Here is a 20,291-nt window from a genome sequence, read left to right as displayed (position 1 = left end):
CGAAGCAACCGTGAGATTGGCTGTCAAAAGTGTAGACCAGGAACAGAACCGGCCCCAGAACTGAACCCTGCGGAACCCCCGAGTTGTTATCGAAAAACGCAGACACCTCTTGATTGTATTTAACGCGCGAGAATATAATCTTTAAAAAATTGTAGACATTTCTTTATAGCTCTATGTAAGAAGTACAAACTTTCAAAAAATGTTTTGACAAATAATTAAACCGTAGGGAGTTACAGCAAAAGAACAAAAACATATACTTTAATTTTAATAGGTGGGGTTTGATTTTTTTTGAAAAGATCTTTTGGAATATTTATATATGCGTTGTAGGTAAAAGATTTGTTTTAAAATGCTGTAATTTTCTCTAAAATCCGCTGAAGAAAATCGTAATTTTTTTCCCGCCACATTCCCCACTCCCTTAGAGAATTTTGAAAAAAAATATTAATATGATCAATGCTCCAAAATAGAAATGTTTTATCTAAATTTGAAGAAAATTTGTTCGGTCAATTCTGAAATATAAGGCTAAAAGGAATACGACATACATACGTACCCACATACATACATACATAAATGCGTTTTTTTTCATCTAGATGAACTAGTTGAATTCTAAAATGTAAAGATTTACAGAAAAAAACTCGATACCCGATTTTTCATATGCATCATCCTTTCTCCTTTAAAATAACTATTCTAGCTATATTTGCCGGGAAAACAATATTTCCGAAATTGAGACGTTATAAATACTGAAAATCAAGATGAATAAAATAAATACACTCTTAAAATTTAACTTAATACCTACACAAACACATTTATTTTTATATAAACAGAAATGGATTCCACCAATGGTATCTTCTCAATCAAAAAATGTTACTACTTTACTTGAAATTAACGAAAATAAACTACAGGATAGTAAAAAAAATGTGAATGAAAGAAGAGTTTTCATGAAAACTACTTGGAATTTTGATCGTTTTTTTTATAGAAAAGTACACCCAGTTAACAAAGTTAGACAGTTGGAGTCACATATTGTATTCTACAATACTTGTATACAATATTTATATGAAAAACCGACTGTACTGTGACACATATGCTGTGCAAAAAGAGATTAAAAAACCCATTACAGTTTATAACCAACACTGAATTACTTGTAGTAGACGATTCAAAAAAAAGGATTTAATACTATTTTCCTGAAGTTACCTCTTAATTATAATTTTACATAATAAACAGAAGTAATGTTACATATAACAACATGAAAGAGATTTAGTTCTAATAAAAGTGAAATTAATATAAAAGTTAAGGAGACGAGACGGCACATAAGAAATTACTTTAATCTATTAGTCTCGATATTATATCATATGAAAAAATTGATTAACAAATACATCTTTTATATATACTTAACAAGTAACTGTAAACTATAGAAAGTGGTTGTTATTTTACAAAGCTTTCTAATCGCAATATCATACAATAAAACTGTCAACAGATGTTCTGATTTAGGTATAACAACTTAACTTAAGATAAATCTGTTATTCACTCAGGTTTTAAAAGTAATCTAAAAAAAAATTGTTTTTTTAATATTTAATTTTACACACTAACAAATTTTATGTTTACTGTATGGAGTAGGATCACTGATAGTCTCAAAAACAACGACAGTTATTTTCAGGAGCGACTCATAAATCATAATCAGGTCATGGACCCATAAAAAATTATAATTATAGCGTTTAATAAATATACATAAATTTTAAATCAGTTTTGTACTTTATTTTTTTATTTTGATACTGTTTTTCCGTTTATTATTACGTAATGCAACTAACTACACCGTATAATATATAAAATGTAAAATTAATAAAGAAAAATTAAAAAAAATAACACCGGTAAAAAATTATAAATTAAATGATTATATCTATAGACATAAAGTGAGCGATTCATAATTAACGCCTAGCAAAAACTACTGAAGATTAATTGATGAAAATTTGTCCTTGTGAAGAGAATGTTCTTCTTATGATGTAAGTGAACTAAGAAAATACTTTTTGAAATTCCGGGTTTAAAAAGTTAAACTGGAGTAAAAATGAAATTTACTTTTTTCTTTTTAATTTCTCGGTAACAAATTAAGATATCAACTTGATTTTTGGTATGTGTAATCTTCATCTGAATATAAAAAAAATAATTTTTAAATTTTGTGAAATTCCAAAGTTTAAAGGGTTAAAATTGACTTTTTTTTTGAAACCCGACTTTTTTTAATTTCTCAGTAACATATCAACTTGATTTTTGGAATGTGTAATCTTCATGTGAATATCTAAAAATCCATTTTTTTAGAATTTTCGATAATTCGACCTTGAAAGGGATGAAAAGTAAAAAAAAAAAAAAAAAAAAAAACTTTGAAAAATGATTGTAAATTTTCCCCATTTCCGACTATACTAAACTAAATATTCAGTAGATTAGATTTGGGCTAGCAAATACTCTTCAGATAAATATCTAAAAACCATTTTTGTTTTTTTTTAATTTCGATTTTTTAAAGAGTGTAACGGTCCATGGCGCGGCGGCTCAACCAATACCATTGCTATTTTTACAGTAGTGCATCGCGTCTGGCTATCCTGCTACCAGTTGCTTGACTATAATACATTAATTTTTTTTTTAATGAGTAACAAAGAACTTCCTAGTGGTGTTTGTCAGGTAACGCTGAGAACTGGACAAAAAATATTTTTACTGTACGAAGGACGGGTAATCAGATAAACTATTATTTTTAAGATTGAGGCCGGTTGTTTTGGAACCCGCATTCTTTAGGTCATTCAAAGTTTCGGGTCCTGTACTAATCAAACTGTTGTTTGGTTAGAAGAAATTACAATTATAATTATTTATTATCTACTCAATGATATCACCACAAGAAGTTTGTACGTGGGATACGGAAATGTAATTTTTGCAGCGTATGAAAAATGCCGGTGTAATATTAAAAATTACAATGATATTTTTTATAAATGAGCAAAATATAATTTTTATTTATCATTATTATTTTCACAAGCATGAGTTTAATGAATAATATTGTGATGGTGTTTTGGGCTTATCATTACTAGTTTTTTGTAATTCGTAAGTCTAGAAGTGAATATTTTGATAGCTTGTCTTTATGTTAATCCTTTTTTGTTTTTTAAACAATAGGTCATCGGAAGAAGAAGAAGATGAAGACCCTCTACTCGTCCCAACATCACGGACAGGAGTCCGGAACAGAGCCCAGCAGAGATGCGTCCTGAAAGGCAGCCATAACAGAAGTGGATGAAGAACTTCTACCTAACCTCTCCTTTAACACTTACATGTAAATTAAATTAAACCAGCAATTGCGACTCCTCCGGAGAAGGGGTCACATTGGATAAAGGCACTAACTATTCGAAGCGTTAGCACCGAAAGGACTTCAGTGGACGTTCTGAAGGGGAATTACGTCGGGAGGACAGGTTGCATAAGCCTAGCCTTCCGAGGTCGGCCCATAAAATGGGTTCGATAACGCTTGTTTAACAACGGATTGGAATGCAATTAAATCCGTCCTTAAAAATACTAAATATTAAATAAGACAAAACTTGAAATATTAGACCCGTCACTTAAAATAAACATTTCAAAACACGCCCGATTGAATCATCCAGCAGCAAGGGACTCTGTCCAGGTTCTGCGATCGGAAGGGAGAATCTATAAACTCCCGCTAACTTTGCATTCAATTCCATTCCATTAAACAATTGATTTTTGTATATAGGTAGTTTGTTTTTTTGGGTTTATTTCTTATTTTTTATAATTGATTAGTTGTCTTATCTATTTTGTTGTTTAAGAACATGACTAAGTTATTCTTATTATTATTCAGAATTTTTATCTAATATTTTTTGTTTCCATTTTTTGTTGGTTTTTTTTAAAAATTTTATTGTTATTCATTTCTTTTATTTTTTGAATGTATATTGATTCCTGTATTTTTGTTTGTAATTGGTTGCCCGGGTGGGGGGGGGGGTTTGGTATATACCTGAACGACTTAGAGCAGAATTTTTTTCAAATGTTTTATACTCTTTGGTTCTTTCCCTTTTACATTGAGAAATTTTTAATATAAATAATTGTTACGGTTATTTGAATTATTTATTTTTTTGATTTTCTTGTTAACAATTATTTCATATTTATTATTTTATTTTATTTTTTAATTAAATTTCCTTTATTTGGATTTTATCTATGATTACCTAGAGTACATGTAGAAGCTCCTACTTCTGGTTCGATAATTTTAGCTGGTATTATACCAAAGTTAGGGGATTATGAATTTATTAATTTAATTTAGGCAGGCCACGTTTGGAATATGTAAAACAAATTGTTAGGGATGTAGGATGTAGAGGGTATACTGAAATGAAACGACTAGCACTAGATAGGGAATCTTGGAGAGCTGCATCAAACCAGTCAAATGACTGAACCCACCGGGTTGGTCTAGTGGTTAACGCGTCTTCCCAAATCAGCTGATTTGGAAGTCGAGAGTTACAGCGTTCAAGTCCTAGTAAAGCGAGATATTTTTACATGGATTTGAATACTAGATCGTGGATACCGGTGTTCTTTGGTGGTTGGGTTTCAATTAACCACACATCTCAGGAATGGTCGAACTGAGAATGTACAAGACTACACTTCATTTACACTCATTACATATCATCCTCATTCATCCTCTGAAGAATTATCTAAACGGTAGTTACCGGAGGCTAAACAGGAAAAAAGAAAGAAAGTCAAATGACTGAAGACAAAAAAAAAAAAATTTAATTAAGGGGAAGCAGAGCCCTTTTGCTAGACATCCCCTGAACGCTATGGAAAACACAAATAACCATACAATGCGAACGAAGCCACCACTTGGGTGGTAGTTTAATATAAAATAAAATTAATCACTGGTTCATTAAAAAAAAAAAAGCATTTAATAAAATTACTATTGAAAAAATTTAATATATTTTATTACAATATATATATATATATATATATATTATTTATAAAATCTTAATATAAAGATTTGAAATACTGCCCAAAAATTCTACCGATTAAAAAAAAATACAAAATTGATAACAATATAAAAAAATATATATATATATAATATTTTAAACATAAATATCTATCTGATAAAGTTTACAGAATCTCTCAAATAGGATACTCGCTATCAACTGCGCTTCATGAATAATAAACCACCTCTGCTTGAAATGCACAATATACAGACACAGAAAGGTTAAGTCAGACTATCTGAACGAAGTACTGTACAACTCATCCCGTTACTTCGACCTCCACAAATATAATAGTAATTTAAAGACAATTGTTTTAAAATTTCTGTAACTAATGAATGAATGAAAACCTAAAATAGAAATGTTCAATTTCCTAAATAATAGATAAGATAAAAGGCAGTAAATCGATTTCTATTTTGAATTACAAATAATTGTACTAAATTTAACTTTTTAATAAATATACTAAAATAAGTCAATTAGAGTTTACTATTGTATTTTTAATACTTTTTTAATTTTTAATTAAATTAATAGATTAATATAATTCTTGGTGTATTTCATGTTAAATTCAATCATAGAAAAACGTGTTAAAACAGAATATATGTATATTAATGTTAAGTTTGAAAAAAATGAATGAAAACTAAAGGAAGTTAATCAAAGAACAGGAGATAGTGAAGATTAAAATTTGTGTGAAGAAGATAACAGATAAAACGGAAAAAATGTGATAAGGGGAAATATGAAAAAAACAGTTATATAACACCAAAATGAATCTGGATATGAAGAAAGGATTAGTAAATCAAGCTTTTACCATACAACTTTTCCACCTATAAAGCTTATTATTACGCAATAATCAGACAAAAAAAGAAAAGTCCTCGGATTGATAAATAGACCAGCCTTCTTCAAAGGATAATATCAAAAATACACTGATTTCGGTCACAGCAAGTCACGAGTAACCTATATCTACAGAACCAAAAATAGGGAGAAAGGAATCAAGGATAAGAAAAAGGAATAGATCGCCAGAAATGATGATTGACAAACAGAGAAAACTCAGCACGGAACAAATAACCCTGAGATAGATAAATATACCCTCCAGGCAACCGATTCCAGGTATACCGATTCTGCTTATAATTCACCTCTTTAATAAGACATTTTTACAAAAAAGTGAGCAGTAAATGATCTTTACGTCGACCAGGTTTTAAAATCAGATTTACTGAAGAGAGAATCTGAATTTTAAAAAAATGAATTTGTACCTTTGGATAACCTAGTCCCTCATCAATGAAGCTGCTTGTATATGAAAAGATCCTACAGAATTTATTTTTTCAGCCAAGGAAAGAATAAGTGAATGTTATTTTTAGAATGCAATTTCAGCTAAATAAGAATCTTGGATGATAAGGATGGTACAAGATACTGGAAACAAATGACAAATTTTGAACGACAGAAGCAAAAAGTCCCACGACAGCGAATTCAGCCCAGCCTGAACTGCAAAAAGAAGAGGTAGAATCTCCACAACTTAAATTTTAGAATAACATCCATCCTTCCTTAATTTTACAATAACTCGTTAGGCGACCGCCTTCAGGAATCATATGCGACTCTCTCAGCGAAGGGAATGCATTGGATCATCCAGAAAATTAGAATCGCTATCAGGCGCATTCCTGCTAGACCAAAAGGTCAGCGAACTGACTGAAGGGAAATCGCGTCGGGATGTCATAAATATCATAATACTCTCCCAAGGAATACAAGAGTAAAAATACTTTTCACAAACACGATCTACAAAGGAACGCAACTCAATTTAAAATTACGTTCAAATTAAAACAGACTAAAAATAAATAAATAATTGTCATTAAAAATTAAATACCCACCTGATAAATAGAAAGGTCATGTTGTAATGAACGAAGACCGCATATTTGCTAGTATAATAAAAAATCACGATGGAACCACGACAAATTTAAAACCACGTAAAACGTATAATTTAAAACCACCACAAAAATTAACTGATATACTCAGAAATAGACCTTATTGCACGAGTGCCCAAAAAGGAGTGTAAATATTTTTAGAGTGCATGTACGTATGTTTGTACCACCGTAGAAGCTCAACGGCTGCACCGATTTAAATCTATGACTCCGGGTTGGAATCCTTACGTTACTGGTAGAGTCACAGGATAAATATATATTATTATTAAAAATATCTAAAAACAAAATTATAATACATACAAAATTCACACGCTCTTTAATATCCTATATTAAAGGAAAATGTTTGTCAGCAATGTTTTTTTCTGGCAGTCGTGTTTTTAATTTTTAATATTTATCTCTTGCTTCAAACTGGTATATGTCCAAGTATTACAAATAGTTAGATCAAGTTATTTAATTTAATTTATAATACTTCGTCTTTATTGCTTGCTGTAACTTTTGTAGTACTGATTTAAAAAAAAAATTGCATAACTATGCGTTGAGGATAGATTATTTATTTAGATGACAATTTTATTAGTTTCTCTACATCAATGTAACTTCCGAGTAGCTAAGCAGTTATTATTCAAATAGGCATTAAAGTATTAAATAATTTGTCTTAATAAAATATACTTCTTACATAACGATTTGAAGAAATTGTAATGAAGGAAAACAGTAGATAAGATTATTTTTTAAACTGAAAAACTAAAATTTCTTGAAAAAAATGAAGTGATACATCAAATAAAATTTCTTACAGTGCAGATTGTAAATTAAAAACAAAGCAAAAAAATTTAACCAAAAGAAAAATAAATTTGAAAATCGTTTAATAAATTTTCTTCTTGTTCTTTTGTAATCTTTTTTGTTGTTAAGCATCATATTTTCTCAACCATATGGTATTGTAATAATTACCTGCTTTGAGTTATTCTTTTAACGTGCTACAGGTACCTATTATTCGTTTAACCTTCAAGTCCCATTTTCGGTTTAGTCATTTTATGTAATCCATAAATAATAAATAAGTAATTTAAAATAAAAGTTATTGTATTTGAACTGAACCATAGGTAGTTCTTTAGAAAACCGGTTTAAAATTGGTAGTGAAAAAAAAACGCAACAAATTATAAATATACATTAAACTACATAATTGTTACGTTTATAAATAATTTAATAAATTTAATTTTTTTATTTTTAATAAAAAAAAGGTATCAAATTCTATATTCTATGAATGGCATGAAACACAGGCAAATTAAAAAAAAAATCATATATTAAAAAAAGCCAACCGGGCTGGTCTAGTGGTTAACTCGTCTTTAATCACTTGTTTAACAGTTGAATTTCGAAGTTGAAGATTCTGAGATTCAAATTCTTTTAAAAGTTAGTTGCTTTATACACGGATTTGAATATAAGGGGTTACGAGTGTAATTTTGTGGTTGGGGTTCAATTAACCACACGTCTAAGGAATGGTTGGGAAAACACAAGTTATGAAGGTGAATGAGAGAGAAGATATATTGCAACAGCAGAAGGAAAAATTGAATAAGTAAATAGATACAGTTATTTAGGGACAACACTAACTGAGGACTAGAGAAGTAAAAAAGATATTAAGACGAGAATTGCAATGGCAATGGAAGCCTTTTTTAAAAAGAAAAACCTACTCTGCAGCAACACGAATCTAAACATGAGGAAGTCTGGTAAAATGCTATGTTTGAAATATACTTTTGTACGTCAATGAAACAAATCTGGGGAAAAAGGAAACAGATAAGATCGAGGCTTTTAAGATTGAGGAGGAGGATGGAAAAGTAAAATGGGTGGACAGAATAAGTAACGAAGAAGTAATAAGAATAAGTGAAGATGGAACAATATTGGCAAAACTGAAACGGGCATAAAATTAGGGGAAAAGGAATAATAAATACAGTTCTTGAAGGCTCCCCGGCTGAAGGTGAAAAAGAAGAGGAAGGAAGAGGCTTAAGTTAATATAAAGCATATTGAATATGATGACAAGGAAAGAAAAACGTAGGAGAAAACAGATGGAGAAAATAATGGTGCCAGTGACCTGCCAACAGGTAGAACACCAGTGATTATAATGGAGAAGAATTTTTACAATTTCAGTTGTAAAACACAATTATAAAACATCTGGTGTGGACACTACACGACTTCCTTTTAAGCCTATTAAATTACATATACATATTTTTTTTTTAAATGAAAAGCACATAAAATTTTATTTCACTAATAAATACTTATATTTTTTTATTGTTATTATTGAAAAATTATTTATTCTGAAATTTTTTTACAATCAGAGGTTAATTGTTAATAAATCAATATAATTAAATAAAAAATAAACAAAAAAGTTAAAAAGAAAAAAAGATGAAGTCGGATTTGAACCGATCTGCCTTCTCCTTGTAAGATCCAAATATTTCATTAATCAAAATTTTATTTGACTATAACTCTGAAACCAATGAAAATAAGTACCACTTATGAATATCGTTGAAAAGCTCTCAATGAGGGGTTATTACTGCAGTTAAAAAAAATAAAAAATGCATTTTTTGGGGATTTTTTGACGTTTTTGGTTCATTCGATTGCAATCAAAAGGGAAAGGGGCACAAGTACATGTTACAACAGTCTTAAGTCCAAAATTTCCTACGACTAATCATTTTTGAGTTATACGTACTGACAGACGTCACGCTGTAACTAGTCAAAATGGATTCAGGGATGGTCAAAATGGATATTTCCGTTGAAATTTGAAAAAAGAAATTTTTCGCGATCACAATACTTCTTTTATTTCGTACATGGAAGTAAAAAGAGTATAAAATGGCAACATAAAATCATTGTAAAACATTAAGTGATTACGATATTAAAGGTGAGTATTTAATATTAAAAAAGTGATTTAATAGGTGTTTTTAAAAATGATATCAAAAAGAATTTCGAATAAAATAATTAATGATAGTCGTCACCGTTAAAAACAACAGAAAATAAATTGATTTAAAAAAAAGAACAGATGCGAAAGGCAACTACAATGAAAAAAAAAACTGAAAAGAAGAAAAGAATTACATTGAAAAACAACGTTTAAGAAATATTTACAGAATAAAAAAAAAGCAAATCCCGATTACGTAGAAGGTGAGAAAGATCCAAAATTTGAATTAGGGTCCGGAAATTTCTAGAAAATTCGGATTATCGAAAAACAAAAAAAAAATCAAAATAGGTTTTAGAGACTTACAGAAAATCCAAAGTATGTTGAAGAGAAAAGGCCTAAAAGAAAAAGCTGTGTAAGGTATTGTATGACAAAACCGGCGTAGCCGAGTAAATCACGAAATACCTTTCCAGTATTTTTAAGGTCGAAATACTTTAAAACTGAATTAAGAAATCACTATAAAAATGTAGAAACCTGATAAGCAATACACGTAATGAAATAATTAACAGTTAAAAAATCGAAAACTGAGCCACTACATTAAAAAATAATATTTATTCGAAGATAATATAAGGAAACCTATTTATTACGTAGAAAGCTCCAATTAGGAAGAGAAAAGTGATACACAGTAACAGTAAAAAATATATACGTATATAGTAGCTGTGGTAAATGATAGATTATTTATTGAATGGTCGATAAAGTGGACTGTATCATATTATAATATGTTTTTAGTACGCGATACATATACAATAACGTACCGACTACAAAAAGATTTTAAAATATATTGCATAATAAAGCTGTACTGCATTTCATGGCAGGTTTCTGAACATAGCACCGCGTTAATATTAGTATTTATTATGTGTATATACATATAGATAATTTTTTGCATTCAATTTTATATTATTAAACATAGTAAAACTGTTGTTGGGCAAGGCAGTGACATATTTTCACTTATACTTTCATCGGGTGTCTGTCAATCAATTTTATTGCAGAATACTAAAATTACTATTATTATTATTACCACCACTACCACTACCGTGTTATAAACACAACTAGCTATATATATAAACAAAATCTCGATTCAAACTTGGGATTTTCAAAGAGTATATAAATATTATAAAACTGATCAATTTTCAAACGTTCCAAAATTTTTATATTTTACAACTCTCAATTACAAATATTTTTATTTTTTCCCGTTAAATTAAAACTTATAGAACAATCATTATAATATGCTTAAAATTTTAAAATAAACTTTGCGTACTTTTAAGTTTTTATACAAGTAATTTAACCGGTTTTTTTAATAACTTATACGTCAATCCTTAACATGTTTACCGACTTTATGATATTACCTTTGGTCGCATAAAGAAATTGGGAGGTAAAAATGAATTTTCTTTACGTTTTGAGGTATAATAAGTACGAAACTATCATTCAAGTATAAGATTTTATGGCTCGTAAATCGCCAAAACTACTTGATCAATGTCATTGAAATTTACTTATGCTGTAGCAATGAATCTGAATTTGGGAATGTTAAAATTTGATGAACTTCGGTTGCATCGTTCTTGAGTTACGCTTAATTTAAGATCGAATAAAAAATTGATATTATATTGACTATGTAATGGTGTATTTTCCATACGCGCTTATGCAGTGAGTCACAATGGTGAACGAAATGAAACGTTATACTTGTATGTAGGGTTGATTCCATAATTAATAAAACACTAATATTAGTCCGTAATTAATATATGAATAAAACAAACATTTGTAAGTACATACAAATATATTGACGGTTACCTTTATACGGATTTGAATACTAGATCGTGGATACCGGTGTTCTTTGGTATGGGGTTTCAGTTAACCACACTTCTCAGGAATGGTCGACCTGAGACTGTACAAGACTACACTTCATTCACATTCATACATATCATCCTCATTCATCCTCTGAAGTAATACTTTACGGTGGTTCCGGAGGCTAAACACTAAACGAAAGATATAAAAATATTTCTTTCTAGAAAAATAATAATAAAACCTGTATGATGCGTTTAGCCATTAAAATATTCTGATTTCTGGACTCATTCTGATGCAGAAACGTAAATAAATAGAGAATGATAATTATATTACAGCGTGATATGCTCTGATTAAAAAAAAGCGAAATTCCAAATGAAAATAAGAAGAATAAAAAATTCTATAATCAAACAGAACTGATATCAGTTTTGTTTGATTATAGAATTTTTTACATATTTTTAAATATTTAACATTAAATTTATCTGTCCAAGAATATAAAACCTTAAACATTTATTTACTGCAATTTCGACAATTTACCGACCAAATATATATTATAATTTCCTATAGCTACTGGGAAAACGAACAAATATTCTAATAAAAATTGACATACACATATTTCTAGTAAAACTCTAGACAAAAATCTCATATACTGGAAAACGAAATTCTCTAAATATTTTTAAAATGTTATAAACCAAGTTTTCTAACAAGATAATAAGTTTCGTAACTACGTTTGAATTATTACCGACCGATCACAAAGAAAGACTATATATCTCAATTCTATTGGTCCTTTTTTTTATAAACGTGCTAAGACTAGTGATCATACAGTCGAGCTGTGTTTGTGGTCTGAATGCAAAATTTCCTTGGTGAATTCCATATCTCCCTCAATTTTTTTAGTAAAACTTAAATACTCTGTATGATTGAGTAAAATCTGCAACAGATATTTTTTAGTGACATGACTTCGTATATCAACCAACTTCCCTTTCCGGTGAACAATAATTAAATACCGCTATATGGGTTAGGTTTTTCGACTCGTAAAACAAATTAATGAAATGAACTATAAATTTGCAAATTTATTTCTGAATTTCGAATAAATATATTTCCTATTTTTTTCGAATGCTATAGATATCGCTGTTGCTTTTAAAAGTTCATAAAAAAGTAAACTGCTAAAATGTATAATATTGCCTATAAACAGTCTTTTGTTTGCATCTTCAGTAAGTACTAGATCTATAGAAATATATCGTATTACGTATTAAATTGAAATTTTACAAGATATGTATTCAGTGCGTTTTACATACATATATAAATATTGAATCATAAATGGATAAATATTTTTTCTATGTTTATCGGATAAAATAATGGTGACGATATTTCTCTCTCATAGTTTTGTTCTTTGGATGGTTCTCAGTTTTTGTGTCTGATAAAATGTAATGTTTTAAGATTTACGATATAGTGGTAACAGAATTCAAGGACGATACGTATTTTAACGGTCATAATTTATTGCATTCCGACTGGTAAATTTTATTTACACCTTATAATTGGTAAAAAAAGAGAGATTATGATTGGTTGGAATTTACTGCCTAATCATTGTCAGTTCCTTTAACAGTTATGACTAGTGTGATGTAGTGACTTTTTCATTGGTAAATCGCATTTGTACTTGTGATTGGTTAAGAAAATGCGGTAATCTGATTAGTTAGTCACTGAATTAATCTATAGGGGCGGTGAAACTTTAGTATAATCTGCGATATGCATGGATGGATGTGTATTGTCATTGGTTTAATCTTTATCGGCTTTGCTTTAGGATTACAATAGTGTTGAATTCAGACAACAGTTGAGACCACCAAATTGACATTGACATTGACATAATCATATAACATATGACGACCAACTGTTATGTTTTAAGTAAACATCATGTTTTTTTTAATAATTTACTGTGAAGTTTTAATTACTTTACAAATAAGATAAATATGAGAGTTCCTGAAGATGGAATTCCGAAAGTGCTTGAACGCTTCGAATTCAATTGTTGGTAAGCGTTTTTTTGTACATTAACTTTAATATTATAAATATAAATTTAACATGCTTAACAAAATTATTATTTCTAATAACCTCTAAGACTCACTAAGACAGATTTCAAATATAGCAACTTAGAATCTTGTTTCGAAAATGGCGCGTTATTTAAAATACCTTGTTACTGAGACATCTTTTAATAATAATAATAATAATAATAATAATAATTTTAACAACGCATAGAACCAGCATGAAAAAGAAACTTTTTCAAATGTTCTTTAAAGTGTAACTTTTTGAAGTGATTCCATTATTACACATGAGATGAAATTATTAATGGCGATTAATCATTAATTTGTAACATATTACCGAATTCATATAAACAATTTTTTTTTTTAAATTTGTGCTATTCTAAGCGAGACCGACTTTTTGTTAATATAGTTTGGTATTAATATTCTTTTAATTTGGTTTAATACTGCTATCAACAGATACCGCAAATAAAGAAAGTGATGCTTCTAACTTGCTCCGCCCAAATTTTTAATGTTTAATTGAGCGTAACTCAAGAACGACTAAACCAATCTTCATCAAATTTTTACATGTACAACTTCAGATATACTAATAAAGCATATCGAAATTTCAATTAAATCTATCTAGTAGTTTTGGAAATTTTCAAGCCATTTTATACATCGGGCTTATAAAAATATAAAAGGAAACCCCAATTTAAGTGAATAATATTTTTGTACTCCTCATGCCTAAAAAAGGTAAAGAAAATTTATTTTCACTCCCCACTCCCATCATGCGACCGAAAGTAATACCATACCTTTTCTTCGAAAAGTCGGTAAAAATTGAAAAATATTATTTAATTTTAATGTGGGTTTTGCATTTTTTTTAAAAGAAAAGTTAATTTGTAATACTTAAAAAAGTTTAATTATTTTCTGGTCATATATCTTTCAAAATTACTATTTCGGAAGCAGAAGATCTTCATAGTTTTCCTTCGACGTAACAAGTAGAAGCGAAACTCTTAAGATTATTATTTTTTTGTATTAATCAGTAGGAGCACTAGACAAAAGAATGATAAGAATTTAATGTTTGTATTTGTAATAGAATAATTTATATCCTTATTTTTTTTTTTAAATATCAAGATTAAATTGACCTTCAATTCATTGTATTTTTTTTTAGATTCCAAACGTGTATCGAAAATTTTATTCTTAAAACAAATACATAAGATAACTTATCTCCACTCCATTACAACATTAAGAGTTACTTACACAATAAAGAACTATTTAATAGAAAATCAGTAAATACTTTTCTTTTCTTTTTTTTTAATTTTTGAGCAATTTTATCATAACTAAAAAAAAAAAATAAATAAATAAATAAAAGGTGACTTAATCATTGTTCGTTACATATAACTAATTTTATACATAGAAAAAAGCAGTTTATATATAAACTATTCTAAAAGGAAATGAACAGCGATGTAATTAAAGAAAATTGTTGAACTAATTTATAATTTTAATTGTAAATTATAATTAATTCAAATTAAAATAAAATTTACCGTGGCGTAGAAGCCCCCATTTTATATAGGTTGATGTGAAGTTATAAAAATTGATCAAATTTCGATGAATATAACTGTGAATTAAACATTAAAAAACTAACACTAAACAGAACACAAATATTATTATTTAAAAAAAAAAAAAAAACATTCTGGAAAATAAAACATTGATTCATTCACTAATATATATGTATCAACCAAACACATACGACATTACGATAAAACTAAATTGAATATAACTGCATTCACTAAACTGAAAACATCTGGAAAGAGAATGAATTAAATCACCATAGTTAAAACAATAGACTAAATTAAGTGATCATCAATGTCGCTAGTAATAAATAATATATTTAAGATTAAAAATAATAATAATAATAAAATAAAATAAGTAAAACAGACTTCCGGGAGTCAATTCTAATAATAAATAAGCCGGTTAGATAATATTAATACAGTATTTTCATAGTGAAGAATTTATTACAATTACCAGTAATAATAATAATAATAATTATGCTATAATTAAAATTACCATTAATATATTAAAAGACAATTTATTTACTGTTTTTTTTTCTCGTATTTAATAATCTAAAACAATTTAATTCATCAATTAAATCAACATAAAACTTACTACAAATAATAGAAATAAATTTAACTGGGAATGCAATGATGTCACTTAACCTATGTATGTGCATTGAGTATAAGACTTAAAATCCTGTCCCAAGAATAATTGCTATCAATTACTATTATATTATTTATGACTTTCCTGGCATTATGGTTCGGCATTGCTACAAGAAAGAAAGCATGGTAATCTGTCAAAAAATTAGGTATATGTTTTTTTTTTATTATTCGGCATTTCATGATCCAGGGACCCCACCCCCAAAAAAAGTAGAGGATGATGGTCGTACCTACGTGTGTTGAAGTGTTTGAAACCTAACAATTTTTGATTGGATAAACCGATTTTCATGAAATCTGGTACAGAAACTTGGTTGGTTTAGGTAAAATTTTGGGATCAATATCTCCAGTAAGGAAGGGTTTTTAAGGTTAATTTTTTAAAAATTTGTCAAAGGTAATCCGGAGGTACCGGATTCGATTCCCGGTCAGGCATGGCATTTTCACACACGCTACAAATCATTCATCTCATCCTCTGAAGCAATACCTAACGGTGGTTCCAGAGGTTAAAAAAAACGGTCTCAGTGCTTAACCCACCGGGTTGGTCTAGTGGTGAACGCGTCTTCTTAATCAACTGATTTCGAAGTCGAGAGTTCCAGCGTTCAAGTCTTAGTAAAGTCAGTTATTTTTAAACGGATTTGAATACTACATTCTGGATACCGGTGTTCTTTGGTGGTTGGGTTTCAATTAACCACACCTCTCAGGAATGGTCGAACTGAGACTGTACAAGACTACACCCATACATATCATTCACACTCATCCTCTGAAGTATTATCTGAACGGTAATTACCGGAGGCTAAACAGGAAAGAAAAAAAGCCTCAGTACATACGCGGATGCTTATCTTACCAATTTTTGAACAAAATTCCCCCTCATTCCTGAAAAATCGAAAAAACTATATTTTTATTTATTGCATATTTTTTAACTGAACGTTTTTAAATGTGTTCTTAGACATAGTAGTAGTGCAAGCGAACAAAAAAAAATACATTAGTTCAGTATTAGGGTGGGGAGTCGATCAAAGTAATCTGTTTTTTTTGTTTTTTTTTTTTAAAAAACTTTTTTTTGGTTTATTTAAACTGAATACTATCAAAAGTTTATATAATAAACTTGCAATATTAATATTAAAATAAAACTTCATCATACAGTACCACAATCCCGAAAAAAAATCTTAGATAACGTTTTATTGGTTGTACATTTTTCAGTATAATTTTATTAAAAGTTTCTTCCATTTAAAATAGTAAACGTAGAAAAATCAAACAAATTTTCTTGAACGGGACTTTGAAGGTAAGAGGAGAAAAAAAAACAGATTTTTTTAATTAAAAATTTTTTTTTTGTTTATTTAAATATAAAATGATAATTTTTACAAGATTACCCAAAAAGGAGTGTAATGTATTTAGGATGTATGTATGTATGTATGAATGAATGTTTGTTCCACCGCATCAGCTTAACGGCTGAACCGATTTAATGTATGACTCCGCGCTGGAATCCTTACGTTATCGGGAGCGTCATAGGCTATATAAATTTGTATATATATATATATATATATATAATTTAAAAAATTTAATAAATTTGAAAAGAAAAATAATAGTATATACAAAATTGTCACCCGCACGCTCTTTCATAATCCTGCATTTTAGTAATTATCCACATATTACTAAACTAATTTTGTTATTTGGGAAGTAGAATTACTAAAGATGGACGAAGCAGGAGCGATATAAAATGGCGAATAGCACAAGCTAAACGAGCCTTCAGTAAGAAATATAATTTGTTTACATCAAAAATGAATTTAAATGTCAGGAAAAGATTTTTGAAAGTGTATGTTTGGAGTGTCGCTTTATATGGAAGTGAAACTTGGACGATCGGAGTATCTGAGAAGAAAAGATTAGAAGCTTTTGAAATGTGGTGCTATAGGAGAATGTTAAAAATCAGATGGGTGGATAAAGTGACAAATGAAGAGGTATTGCGGCAAATAGATGAAGAAAGAAGCATTTGGAAAAATATAGTTAAAAGAAGAGACAGACTTATAGGCCACATACTAAGGCATCTTGGAATAGTCGCTTTAATATTGGAAGGACAGGTAGAAGGAAAAAATTATCTAGGCAGGCCACGTTTGGAATATGTAAAACAAATTGTTAGGGATGTAGGATGTAGAGGGTATACTGAAATGAAACGACTAGCACTAGATAGGGAATCTTGGAGAGCTGCATCAAACCAGTCAAATGACTGAAGACAAAAAAAAAAAATTACTAATCATACATGCATATCGAATAACTCTAAAACGATTAGCCGTAAGATGTTGAAATTTTGTATTTAGAGCTGTTGTTGTAACATCTAGATGTTACAATAACAGCTCTAGAGTTGTAATGCACAACTCCCCTTTTGATTGCAACTAAACCAAAAGTGTCCAAAAAAGCCCAAAATCCAAAAACTCTGGATTTTGGACTCATTGGAGAGCTTTTCACCGATATATCATATGTGGTACATATTTTCGTCGGTTCCAGAGTTATAGCCAAATAACAGTTTAATTAATGAAATATTTGGATCTTACAAGGGGAAGGAAGGCACATCGGTTCGAATCAGACTTAATCTCATTTTTTCAACTTTTTTTTTTAAATTTAAATATATTGATTTAATATATTGGATGTAAAAATTATTTACGATAAATAATAATTCAATAATAACAATTTAAAAAAAAATATGAAAAATATCAGAAGTTTTTAATTAAATAAGATTTTACGTATTTTTCATTTCAAAAAAATACGTTAATAATTTATAGGCGTACAAGGAAGTCATGTGATGTTCAAATTTGATTTCGTCCAAAAATATAAATACAGCCATAATTTTAAATAAACAAAGTAAAAATTTCCTGGAGGGTATGAAAAGTTTTAGCTAATTTATTTTGTACTGGAATACTGAAGAGTCAGGGCTACCAATGGTAAGAGTAAAAAAGTTAAGATCTTTATATTTTAATTATTTTTTTTCACATTTTCTGTAGATATTTATTTCTAATTTTATGATAAATAAATAAATAAAAAAACTGATTATTTCTATACTTGTGGAGGACTTCGAGATAAATTTAAAATAAATTTTTATTACCACAGAGCACTGGAATGGGATGGTAAAACATTTTATAGTGATTTGAAGGCCTATCGATGTAGAAAATATGATGCATAAACTCCCTCTTCTGAAGCAAGATATATAGCTAAACAAAATAAAAATATATAAAATCTTTTTGAGAAAATGGATGAAAATTAAGTACGCATTTTTGATAATTTGTGATGTTGATAAAAAACACTTCAATTTTTGTAAGAAAAATCTTTCGCTAAAGCGCCCCAGTAAAGATTTGAAATTTTATTTCAGCTAAAAACACCCCGACTCCTTTTTCCAATTTTTACAAAAATCTAATATATTTTTCTCCCTGAATGTAGTTCCTGTCTACCAAGTTTGAAGAAAATAGGTGTATGGGGTCCAGAGTTATAAGACCAAATACATGGCAACACACATTCGTTTACCTGAAAGTTAACAAAATATATTTTTTTTGGATTTGGGAGCAATGGAATAAATAGTTTTTTCGCAGATAATTTGCAATTTATTTAAATTATTTTTTTTTATTCAATGATTTTTTTTTTAAATCTGTCCTTAAAGCAGAAAAGAACAAATTTTTAGATTTTATTTTGACGATCTGTTTATTTTCCTGTTATACATGTAGCAACATATATCGCTATAGAAGAGAAATTAAAAATTTTATTTACTAATTTTGAGAAAAATGTTTAAAACCATTTCCAATCAAATTTTTTTATTTAGAAAAGAAAAATTATTTGTAGCATATAGACTGAAAAATTAAAAAGAAGTTTAGTTTTTAAAGGGCTGAGACTAATTTTTAGAGATTTATTACCATTAACATAATTATACGTTTTTTTAAATGTTTTTAAAAAACATTTTAAGGTAAAAATCATTCTTATATAGACCCTACTTCTTATTCTGGATTTACTGATCTGATGAAAAATTAAATAATAAAATGTTGGTATTTATTACAAATATATTTAATCGGGGATCCTTGCCTTGCTACATGTTTTTCTTTGAAAAGTTAAAAACTAAATTTTTCAACTAATCTTAATTTCCAACCTTTTTTTGCATATAACATGTTAACTCCTCATGTTATCGTGTATAAGAAACAAAATCCTACATACACGTCGAGTCAACACACAATCTTTTTTTTAAAATATTTAATATTTTTAAACACATACGTCCAATAATTCCAAGATTTTGATCGATAAAAAATTTTCATGAATTACAGTATGACAGCCAGGAATTTGAAATATCAGAGAATAAATATCTGACAAAGTATCAACTTTTTTCCCCGAGGGAATCTTTTTTTATCATATAGTAAAAAGAATAATACTTCAAAGATTCGTCATGTCCCAATTCATCATGCTATCATCGGAGATAAAATATAACACATACAAACATGAGATGCTTTTTCATTTTGTAT

The 20,291-nt window shown here is 28.6% G+C and overlaps 1 protein-coding gene across 1 annotated transcript in view; it reads right to left on the bottom strand.

Annotated features, from left to right (window-relative positions):
* The window catches only part of Lmpt (four and a half LIM domains protein limpet), a 913,540-nt gene that overhangs the window by 472,719 nt on the left and 420,530 nt on the right, over nt 1-20,291 (bottom strand). The gene's annotated exons all lie outside the window — the stretch shown is intronic.

The sequence above is a fragment of the Lycorma delicatula genome, chromosome 10, assembly GCF_047948215.1.
Source record: "Lycorma delicatula isolate Av1 chromosome 10, ASM4794821v1, whole genome shotgun sequence".
In the NCBI taxonomy this organism is placed as follows: domain Eukaryota; kingdom Metazoa; phylum Arthropoda; class Insecta; order Hemiptera; family Fulgoridae; genus Lycorma; species Lycorma delicatula.
Note: the sequence above shows the minus strand (reverse complement) of the source record. Positions and strands in the feature narration are given on the sequence as shown.